Below are 11,367 nucleotides of genomic sequence, written 5' to 3'. Positions count from 1 at the left end.
TACACAGAAAAGCACTTCATGGCTCCCATTTGGAGTCACACTGTTCAAAAATAGCCAGGCCTCCTTGTCTCACTTCACTGACACAAAACCCAAGGAGACTAAGCCTCCACTCGGGTCACTAGGGAGCTTCAAATCAGATCAGGCAAAGCCCTCAGAACCCACAATCCTATGTGACTTATTCCTCTCACTCCAAGGTTCCCTCAGCACTTTGTGGGTAAGTCCTATCCCCAGCTGGCATTCATTTGTCTGTGTATGCATTCAACATGTTTGAGCACCTGCTGTATTCAAGGGTCTCTTTCTGTTGTCAGCACTAGCACAATCCCCATCTTCATAAAAATCAGCTGCATGTGCTTAGAGGTCACCACGGCTGAGCTGGACTATTAGCGTTCCCTAATATAAAGAGGGCATGAGGTCACTGGACCCTCGCCTGAGTATCCAAGGACTCCTCATAGACAGCTGTATGGTCTTCTAACCTAATTGTGTGTGGCTTTGGGTTTGGGGGAGAAGCTAGACTCTCCTGAGAGGAACTGCATGGAGTATGAGCTCATCTTCTTAAGGTGGCTGCATGAGCAACTCAGACTCCTTCCAGGGAGAATTCATGGACCAGGAAAAAGCACTCTTTAATCCACGGGTTAGTGCCTGTTCATCTCCCACCTCTTTGTTTCTTCCTCTGAAGCCTGCCTCCCTGTTTTCCTTTCCTTCTTTCTTCCCTTGCTCCCTCCCTTCCTTCCTTCTTTCCTTCCTTCCTTCCTTCCTTCCTTCTTTAACTTCCTTCCTTCCTTCTTCCCTCCCTCCCTCCCTCCCTTCCTTCCTTCCTCCCTCCCTTCCTTCCCTTCTCTTCTTTCCTTCCCTCTCTCTTTCCTTCTTTCTTTACTCCCTCCTTCTCTTTTAAGATTTATTTATTTGTATTTTGTATGTTTATTTGCACCATGAGCTTAAAGTGCCCTTGAAAGCCAGAAGATGGTATCAGATCCCCAAGAAGTGCAGTTATAGGTGGTTGCGAGCTGTCATGTGGGTGCTGGAAATTGATTCAAACCCTTTGTAGGAACAGTAAATGCACTTAACCATTGAGCCATCACTCCAGCCCCTTTCTTCTTTTAAGAAGTGTGTGTGTGTGTGTGTGTGTGTATTCCTTTGAGCTAGAGTTACAGACAGGTGTGAGAAGAGGCTCTGCTCCCCATGGGGACGTCTGAGTCCTTGAGCTGGAGTTACACACAGTGTGACCCTCAGGATGTGGATGCTGAAATTCAAACTCAGTTCTCTTCGAGAACAGTACCTCTGAGCTATCTCCCTAGCCTCCCCCATAATCTTTCTTGTAATGATAACTTGCAGGTTTTTTTTTAAACACAGAAATATTATAAGAATATGTTTTTGTATTTTAATCCCAGGTGTGTGGATGGAGGCTGATTCAGATTGTCCTCAGTGACTGATTATGATTTGCCTCATGTTCTAGCAGAGGCATGGTTTTTGCCAGCTACATATAGTTTCTGTGATTGCGTGATGTTTAGAATTCTGGGAATACTTCAGAGGGTATATAAATGCTAGGACCCCATAGGCAGGGTTGGAAGTTGGTGGATGGTGATCATTCATGGGGGTTGGTTGCTCTTTGTTAGTAATCATGCTCAGAGAAGAAAACAAAAATAGATTCAGGGGTCTCTCTCTCACCCCCTCTATTCTTTCTTTATCTAATGATACTGTGAGATGTGCATGGGGGTGATAAAGGATTGGGGAAAAGAAGAACCCACAAAATAGCAAAAGGCCAGCTACCCTGTTTTTGGCTTCATCATCATCATCCTCCTCTTTCTCCTCTTCCTCCTTTTCCTCCTCCTCCTCTTCCTCCTCCTCCTCCTCCTCCTCCTCCTGCTCATCCTCCTCATCCTCCTCCTCCTCTTCCTCCTCCTCCTCTTCCTCCTCCTCTTCCTCCTCCTCCTCATCCTCCTCCTCCTCTTCCTCCTCCTCCTCTTCCTCCTCCTCCTCCTCCTCATCCTCCTCCTCATCCTCCTCCTCCTCCTCCTCTTCCTCCTCCTCCTCTTCCTCCTCCTCCTCCTCTTCCTTGCCTTTTCTCTCTTTGAAATACTGGGAATTGCCTCTAGGACATCATGCATGTTAAACAAGTAGTTTACACACAGCTATATCCTAGGCACATTCACGCACAAACACACAAATGCACACAGAGAAAGACACACTCATGTTAATGCACATGTGCACACAGGCATGTTGTGCACAAATACACTCACTTATCATACAAGAATATATATACACACACACACACACACACACACACACTTTCCTTGAGTTTCCAGTATGCCATACCACTTTCTTTTCTTTTTTTATGTTTTTTCTCTCTCTCTTTTTTAAGATTTATTTATTTATTTTTATGTGTATGAGTACACTGTAGCTGTACAAATGGCCATGAGCTCCGGCCTCGCCTCACTCCTGTGTAATACACTGTAGCTATCTTCAGACAGTACCAGAAGAGGGCATCAGTTCTCATTACAGGTGGTTGTGAGCCACCATGTGGTTGCTGGGATCCAAACTCAGGACCTTCAGAAGAGCAGCAGTCAGTGCTCTTACTTGCTGAGCCATCTCGCCAGCCCCACCATACCGCTTTAATTTCAGACCTTTTACTCTTTCAGTATTTATCAGAGGATTTGGCACCAGTGAAAAAGCTGGATTATCAAGCCCTCCATCCAGTACAAAGATTTCAGTCTGGAAAAGCACTAAGTAAGCTTCCCAGTGTCCAGAGACATGGCTGTATAAAGCAACTTTCCAGCACTGGTGACCCCATAAATCTTTCACATTGCATCCCATACAGAAGCCCAAATCAGTGTGCACTGGAGATTTCTGTTTAAATACTGTCTGGGATCACTGAGTGGCCAGACATTATCTAGTCCTGTCTCATCACCAGCCAAAATCTCCATATTTCTCATTGGTGCCTCCCTCCACCTCAGCCACTAAAAGAGGGTGTGGGAGCCCAAGGGACTGCATAGTCCTGGTCCCTGGTGCCACTCGCAGTGATCCTGTGGTGATTCATTCCAACCTTTGTCTTCCTGTTTCCCATTTACACAAGGATGTACTTGACAAGGAGACCCCTAGGGGATCTTTCAGTTCTTTAAAGCTCTTCGGCTCTCACACACAGCTAAAGTACTTCAGTAAAATGCCATGGGGGTCCCAGTATTCCTCATGGATGTTTGCGTTTGTCTAGAGAGGAAAAGAAGGGGGTGGGGGATTAGAGAGTGTGTTCCCAAGTCAGGTGTAAGCTGTTCAAATTCCAAGTAATATGGAAACTTTCCAGTTGAACCTTCAAATTTCAGGGTTTGGATCCCAGCCCAGAGCAGGTAAGCATAGGAGGGTAGATTGTCCGAGGCGCTGTGAAGTGCACATTTCCTGCTATTTCTTTCCAAGTCTGCGTTAAAGTACCAAGCTCAAATGTGAACATTTACAAAGATGACTCAGGCTCAGGGAATGTTGGTAGCAGGATGCTGGTTTTAAATAACAGCAAAAACAGGGCTTTTCTTATCCATTTGTTGACAAAAGACAGCAAGAGATCATTAATCTACTTCACTGGTCTCTAAACAGTATTTTTTTTAAATGTGTATGAGTGTTTTGCCTGGACGTATATACATGTACCACATTGTATGCCTATGTACCCACAGAGGTCAGAAGAGGGCACTGGATCCCAGAAGAAACTGGAGTTTCTGAAGGTTGTAAGCCACAATGTAAGTGCGAGGATCCAGACCCAGGGCCTCTGAAAGAGCAAGTGTCTAAACAAGCTTGATAGATAATGCATCCTAATGATAAAAATACTTTGAGCATGCTTTAAATATATGGCTATTCTTATATTTGAATATTATAGAGGTGCACTACTCTACTAATTAGCATATAAAACTACACAAAGTAAATTAAAATGACAAGATTGAGGGGAGAAAAATTGCCCAGAGAAAAAACTTGATTAAATTTTTATCTTTGTACCAACTGGAGGGTTCTATTTTTTATCTTTTTAATTTTGTTTGTAAAGATCATTAAAAAGCAACTTGAAAGTATGATTCCAAGTCTAATTATCTAAATTCTTTGTTTTAACTGAAAGGGCTATGGTGTAAAAATATACAGACCTATATTTAATGTGTTGTTGAGAGTGATGTTTATTGGGGATGCAACGCAATGCTATCTGAACGTTTAAAAGACTGAAAGTAGAACTGGTGTTTCCTCCTCTCCTGTGGTGGTTTGAATGAGAGTGACCCCCTATTCAGACATAGGCTCATAGGCTTGAATACTTGGTCCCCTATCAGTAGAACTGTTTGGGAAGGATTTGGAGGTGTGTCATTTGAGTAGTCTGAGATTTTAAAAGACTTCTGCCATTCCCAGGGCTTCTCTGGGTTTGAGTTGCAATGTCTCAGCTGTTTCTGCTGGCATGCTTTCACACTTCTGTCATGACTCTAACCCTCAGGAACTATAAGCCTAATTACATGCTTTCCTTTATAAGGTGCCTTGGCCACGGGTTTAATCACAGCAATGGAAAAGTAACTGAGACACCTACCATCATCCTTTTCTGTGTTTCCTACTGAGGATGACTCTAAGTTATGTTACATAAATGTGCTGGCTAGTCTCACAAGCTAGAGTTATCTGAAAGGAGGAAACTTTGAGAAAATGCCTCATAAAATCCAGCTGTAAGGCATTGTTTTAGTTATTAATGGGGGAGGGCCCAGCCCATTGTGGGTGGTACCATTCCAGCCCATTGTGGGTGGTGCCATTCCTCTGCAGGTGGTCCTGTGTTCTCTAGGAAATCAGCCTGAGTGAGCCAGGAAGGAAGCCAGGAAGCAGCATACCTCTATGGCCTCTGCATCAGCTCCTGCCTCCAGGATCCTGCCCTGTGTGAGTTCTTGTCCTGATGTCCTTTAATGATGAACAGTGCTAAACCCTTTCCTCCACAACTTGCTTTTTGGTCATGGTGTTTCTTCACAGCAATAGAACTAAGATAATAAACATCTATAATGTTTACATAACATAAGAACAGTCCCTCAGAAAGAACCTATTCTCTAAATAGGTTACTATTGAGCCTAATGTCTCTATTTTAAACTTTAAATAAAAATTTAAATTTCTTAAAGTTCTCAATGGAATAGAAACCATCAAATACAGATGGAGGGTTTCCTCTTGGCTAAATTGGCTTGGAATTTCCATTTTTTTTCAGTTGGAATTCTTTTAATATTCAAATGCAAAATGTAAGCACTGACTTCTTTTTTATACACATGCAGGTCTACAAGCCAAAATGTGTAGAGGAAATGCGTGCCTGATCTGTCCAGTCCCCCTCTGGCTAAAGCTACTGCCAGCCTCCGTTCTCATGACACACACAGGGATTCCTGGTGAGTGTTCTGCACTATAGCTGTAATAGATTTTGTCATTTTTTTTTTATATGTCTTAGACATTTCCATTCTTTAAAAAAAAAAGTCCTTAATGGCCCTGTGTTCTGCCCTAGAAGTGTCTGCTGTTGTTGATCCTTTTGCAACTTTTCTATCTCAAAAGATAACAGGGGGAACCAGGATCATGAAGGAAGTAGTCCCAATCTACAAAGCTGGCCTGGAAAATCTGTACATCTTTTGAGCCAGAAAGAGTGAGAAAGGTGACTCCGGCTGATTAGAACTTCTCTGGAAACATCTCCATCAAACCCCAGAGTCTCCAACAGGGTCTCATGTAGCTCGCCATTGTCCTCTCCCAGCTCCTCCGCAGCCTTCTGCACTGCGGCTTCCGGAGTAATTCTTCAGGAAACAGAGGCTCCCCAGCGTCTGCACTGAGCTTTGAATTTCTTTTCTTTCCTTTCCTTTTCTTTTCTTTTTTATTTCTGCTTGTGTGCCACTTTAATTTCAATACTCCAGAGGCAGAAGCTGATGAAGGTATTCTACATAGTGAGTTACAAATCCATCCCATGTCACATGATGATTATTTTGAGGCTAGAGAGATGCCTAAAGAGTTAGGAACACCAACTATTCTTTCAGAGCACCATGCCGGGTGGCTTAAAACTACCTCTAAGAGACTATATAGTCCATGATATCCCAAAGAATCTAAGTCTTTGTCCTAACTCAACCTTCTTTTTGGGTACCGTTTTCTTAAACAGAAGTGTATTGTATTTGATCTCTGACTGACCCACAGCTTGAAGTGATTCTGGTAGCGGCAGATGAGAGTTCCCCTCAGGAAGCCATAGTCAGCATGAATACTTAGTGATTGTCTCAGCCCTGTTGTGGGAGCTTCCTTCCCTGGTTGGAGCTGGGAAATGCAGAGATGATCCCACGTTGGATTCATTATTACCAGGAAATCATGCTTGACATCCATCAAATAGAGCTCTTTCAGTCTATGTCGCCTAGGTCAAACCTTCTGGCCACTCAGCCAATCCACTCCATCTAACACAGCCTGAAAGTTATCTGCAGGGAAGTAGCACTTCAGAGGGCCAGTACAGAGGTTAGGGTAGGGCCAAGTTGTTACCATGCTCTTCACAATCTTTGTATGCCAATAAATGAAGGCCTCCTTGAACAGCGGGAAAACACTGAGGGAAGGTCCTCCAGCGCAGAGACGGCCAGGTCTTCATTACCTGCCAGCACCCGGATTGCCAGCTGCTGGAGTGTGGGAACAGCCAGGAAGCTCGTCCTTAGGGATTCAGGTGAGTGGTCCAGACACAGACCCTGGTAACAGGTCCCCTATTCCAGCAGAGTGAGGAGGTGTCCCCAAGATTCCCAGTCTAGATTTGAATTCCTTACTGCTAGAGAAATGGCCTGAATCTCCAGGAAAATGTGGTGTCTTTCCATTGGAACCCAGATAGCCTTCTAATGAATAGAACTGATCAGGAACACCCAATTTAAAATCTTTTCAAATATGTTTACATTTAATGAAGGCGGAATCTATACCAAGTGTGGTCGTGTGAATGGCGGCAAATGTTCTGATAACCAAAGGGCTTTATGGTGAAGCAGCTAAAATTGTAAGGTGTGGTGGTTTGAATAAAAATGGTCCCCATCTGATCATCTATTTGAGTGCTTGGTCATCAGGGAGTAGCACTATTTGAAAGGATTCTAAGCATTAGGAGTTAGAGCCATGTTGGAGGAATTGTGTCCCTGGGGATGGGCTTTGAGGTTTCAAAAGTCCATACCAGGCCTAGGCTAGCTGTCGCTGCTTGGGGATCAAGATGTAGCTCTCAGCTGCTTCTCCAGCAGGAAGTCTACCTGGCACTATGCTTTCTGCAATGATGATAATGAACTATGCCTCTGAAACCATAAGCAAGCCCCAGTTAGATACTTACTTTTGCTATGGCCATGGCATCTCTTACAACCGTAGAACATTGACTAAAATGGAAGTCTTTTACTAACCCCAGTGTGTGTGCTGACTGATGCTTGTGACCTTCTAGGGAAAAGAGTAAATGCAGAGAGATGTAGACAAGCCACTTACTGAATAGACAACCAACAGCATCTCAGGGTAACAGGCACAAGGACCTACCTTCCTGAATTGCTTCCCAAAGTCAACAGGTTCATTGTTCCAATGAGCTTCTTGTTCCAACGTAGACTGATTCTGCCTTTCTAGAAAGCACCCAGGAGTCATAGACTCAGGATAGCATGTATGTGTCTTCCACAGGAACAAGAGTCTTCTTGAACCCAAGACAGCTTGCTGACACAGCCATCAGATGTAGAATTTAGGTAGAGGCAGGTGGCAGTGAGCTACAAAAAACACAGGAACTATGAGTTGTGGGCATTTATCTGGAGCACAGCCATTGAACCAACAACACTTCCAGCCAAATAAGAGCATTTATCAATTCCCTCTTCTATAGATGGAATTAGAGAACCAGGGATCATGGGCACCAGAGTGCCGCCTGCAGGGAGAAGGAAACTTCCCTCCAGAAGGAAACTCTCTACTGAAAGACCACCTGCCAATCTGGCTCTAGAGATGGTTACATACATGCAGGTATTGTGGGGTGAAGCATGTCCACGTCTGTGAGCTGTTGGTATATACCATACTCCTGTAGCTCTTTCTCGAAGGGAAAGTTCTTTGTGACCTGGTCTTTTGCAGCTAACAAGCAGATCAAGAATGCTGGGAAGGATTTGTTTCAACTTCATTCTGCACAGACAAGCTTAAGATCCAAGAGCCATAGGGGACAGCCAGTGCTTTCTCTCTGGTCGACCTGGGCTCCTTCCACTCAACTTAGCTGAGGGAGTTATCCTCCTGTGCTTCTATGGCGATCTTTGGCCCCCACCACATATGTGAAGAAGCTGAAAGAAACTTACACATCCTGATGTTTCAAACATGTGTGTGTGTGTGTGTGTGTGTGTGTGTGTGTGTGTGTGTGTGTGAGAGAGAGAGAGAGAGAGAGAGAGAGAGAGAGAGAGAGAGAGAGAGAGATTGGGGGGAGAGACCATCCTAATGCTGTGACCCTTTAAGACCGGTCCACAGGTTATGGTAACCTCCAACCATAAAATTATTTGATTACTACTTCATAACTAAGTTTGCTACTGTTGTAAATCATAATGTAAACATTTGAAGATGGAGGGTTGCCCAAGAGTTGTAACTACATAGTAGCAGAAAAAGCTCTGGGTCAGAGAAGCTGCAGAAGGTAAGTCTGGCTAAAGCTGCAGGGGTTGCCTCAACACTTTGCATATAAATATGTACAACCCTTTTTATTCCCAAGAAAGATGAGATGCTTCTGAAACTATTTCTAAGATAGCTATGCCTTCACTCCTGGTGTCCTTAAGAACATCCTCCCAAGGATCCCACTGGCATTAACTTGCTAGGAATTGTTTTAGGAAGTGACTAGGGGAATGTCTCCATTTAGGATAAACACCAACTTCCCCTTGCTTCCTCTTAACCCAAGTTCCTTAGTTACCTTAGTTAGCCTGACCTACGGAGAGTAGGTGGGAAGGACTTCTTGGCTCCCAGCATTGCATCCTTGTGTACTTGGTCAGTGTTGTGTTTTATAAAAAAGAAGGAACCAGGATATGTTTGGTACAGACATAGTATGGTGAAGTGGAAGGGGGTGCCTCTGCAGGACCATGCTGAGGCATCCCTTCCCCCCTGAGTTAACAGCCATATAGTATATATATATAGTATAGAATAGGGTTTATTTAGGGCATAGAAGGGGAGTTGAGGAGGAAGTAAAGATAGAAGAAAAGAGAGAGGGGAGAAGAGAGAGTAGAGGCCAGCCAAAAATAGGTAGAGAGAGGGGCAAGGGGTATGGGGAGAGGAGAGGCAGAGAATAAGAGAGTAAGAAAGAGTAAGAGGGTAAGAGTAATCAAGTGAGGAGGGGCAAGCAGCCCCTTTTATAGTGAGTCAGGCATACCTGGCTGTTGCCAGGAAACTGGGGCAGAGCCTAGAAGGAATGCTAACAGTTTGGACCAAGTCAACTCTTTGGGAAGAATGGTGAATCATGAATTATGAGTCAGTGAGGGGGAAGGGAAGTGGTGACCCCCAGCTGGTCAGCCCCTCTGCCCATCACAGGTCTTGGATGATTCCCACAGAATGCATTGATTTATGACTATGCCCAAAGCCTAGGAATATCTGTGTGTCAGCTCCGGTGCATGCCTTGTCCATTCAAATTCTGCTTTTTCTGGTTGTTCATTCCAGCCTTTAAAACATGATAGATGTTTTGTTTTGTTTTTAAGATTGTACTTATTTTATTTATCAGGAGCAGTACACGTTTCGGCACATGTGTAAAAGGTCAGAGAACAACTTCCATCCATTCTCCTGCCCCATATGGGTTCTAAGGACCAAACTCAGGTCATCAAGCTTCCAGTGAGCACCTTTCCCTGCTGAGCCATCTCCTCAGGCCCTCATTCAGGGCCTTTACACACAGTAGTGTACTCATTCAGAGGACAGCATCCCAATCTAGCATTTAAGAGTTTGTGGGAAGTGACTGGAACCCACTTAGCACCCCTGGGAATGAAATCCCACCGGCCCCCAGGACAGACATGCCCTAGGCCTTCAACATCAAACACCCCGCCTCCGGGCCCCCTAACAGTCTTAGGTTAGCTCCAAAGGCAACAGAGTCCATTTTAATCAGGGGTGGTTCCAGGTGTTTCAATTGTTTGCACCAGCTAAATCCTGAACTCCTGGGAAGATCTGAAGTGTTACTTAATCAAGAAGAGGCAACTTCCCCTCCAAGTGGAGGAGAGCTGCAGCAGAGGTTGTGGGGGGTAGTAAGGCTGGGTGGAGGAGACACCACTACCTTCCTGAGGCCCCAGAACCTTGGTAGGAATTTTGAGGTTCTGGGGAGGATCTATGGGGAATGAAATACAGAGTGGGAATCACAGAGTTAGGACATGGAGCCAACAGGGCTGTGCTGGGGCAGGATCCACAGAGGTGGGGAATTGGCTGTCTATGTAGGGTGATACAAGCTGCCTGCTGTTAATCCATCTGATGCACCCATGGGCTGAGCTGAGCTGACCTGCAGGGGTCTTGGTTTCTCTGCTGCTATGTTTATCATGGCTCCTATCACTAAGAGACTGAGTGGCTTCTGTGTCTGCTTCCCTGTGGCTGAGATACCTGCTCATCACATGGCCGTGTGGAAGCATGCCTGAAATTGAATATTGTCTTCCAGTTAATGTAGTGTGTGTGTGTGTGTGTGTGTGTGTGTGTGTGTGTGTGTGTGTAAGATCATTCAGATGATCTACATAGTTCTCAGGAGATCTAGCAGGAAAGCATGGACTCCTTGGCTAGGCTCTGCTTTCCCTCATGGAGAAGGGATGAAGACCTTTTAGTGTGTGGTGTGGGGCCTGTCTGTAAAGGATACATACTTCTTCCAGCCCTGTGTACCTCTCTGTGAAGATAAGATAACTCTGTGTTGGCTATAGGTTGAGTGTACCCATTTCCGATATCAGAGTGAGTGACCTATGTTGTGTGTAGTTTTAAATCCTACCACAGCCTGAGGTAACACAGGCAGCCTGCTTTTGCGCTCTCTTGCAGAAGTTCTCCTCCCACCTGCTCCCTCCTGAAGCAAGCATGAGGCTTTCTTCCCCTCCCTGGCCCTTCTGAGAGAACCCGGTCTGGCACCTGAATATCTCTATCCTTGTTTCCGTAGAGGCACCTCCTGAACCCCTCTCCTCCCGAGAGGAGTCACAGATGCCAGCTTGAGAATAGACAAACAACAACCTCCCTTACCTCCATGTAGCCAAGGCTGGCACTCACACTGATAAACAGCTAAGCACTTCCCAGGTGCAGCTGACGCCTGTCCTTGGGAAAGAAGCAAAAAACCAAACATCCTTGGGAAGATTAGGGTCCCACGTTTGGGTCACGAAAGGAAAATAATCAGGGATCACGAGTGGCTGTGGCTAGTCGTAAAACACACTAGTTCCTGATAACACCATAAAGTTACTCCTCAGGTCATAAGAGTCCTCCACCCCC

The sequence above is a fragment of the Mastomys coucha genome, unplaced genomic scaffold (assembly GCF_008632895.1).
Source record: "Mastomys coucha isolate ucsf_1 unplaced genomic scaffold, UCSF_Mcou_1 pScaffold7, whole genome shotgun sequence".
Classification (NCBI taxonomy): domain Eukaryota; kingdom Metazoa; phylum Chordata; class Mammalia; order Rodentia; family Muridae; genus Mastomys; species Mastomys coucha.
This window is presented reverse-complemented; position numbering follows the sequence as displayed.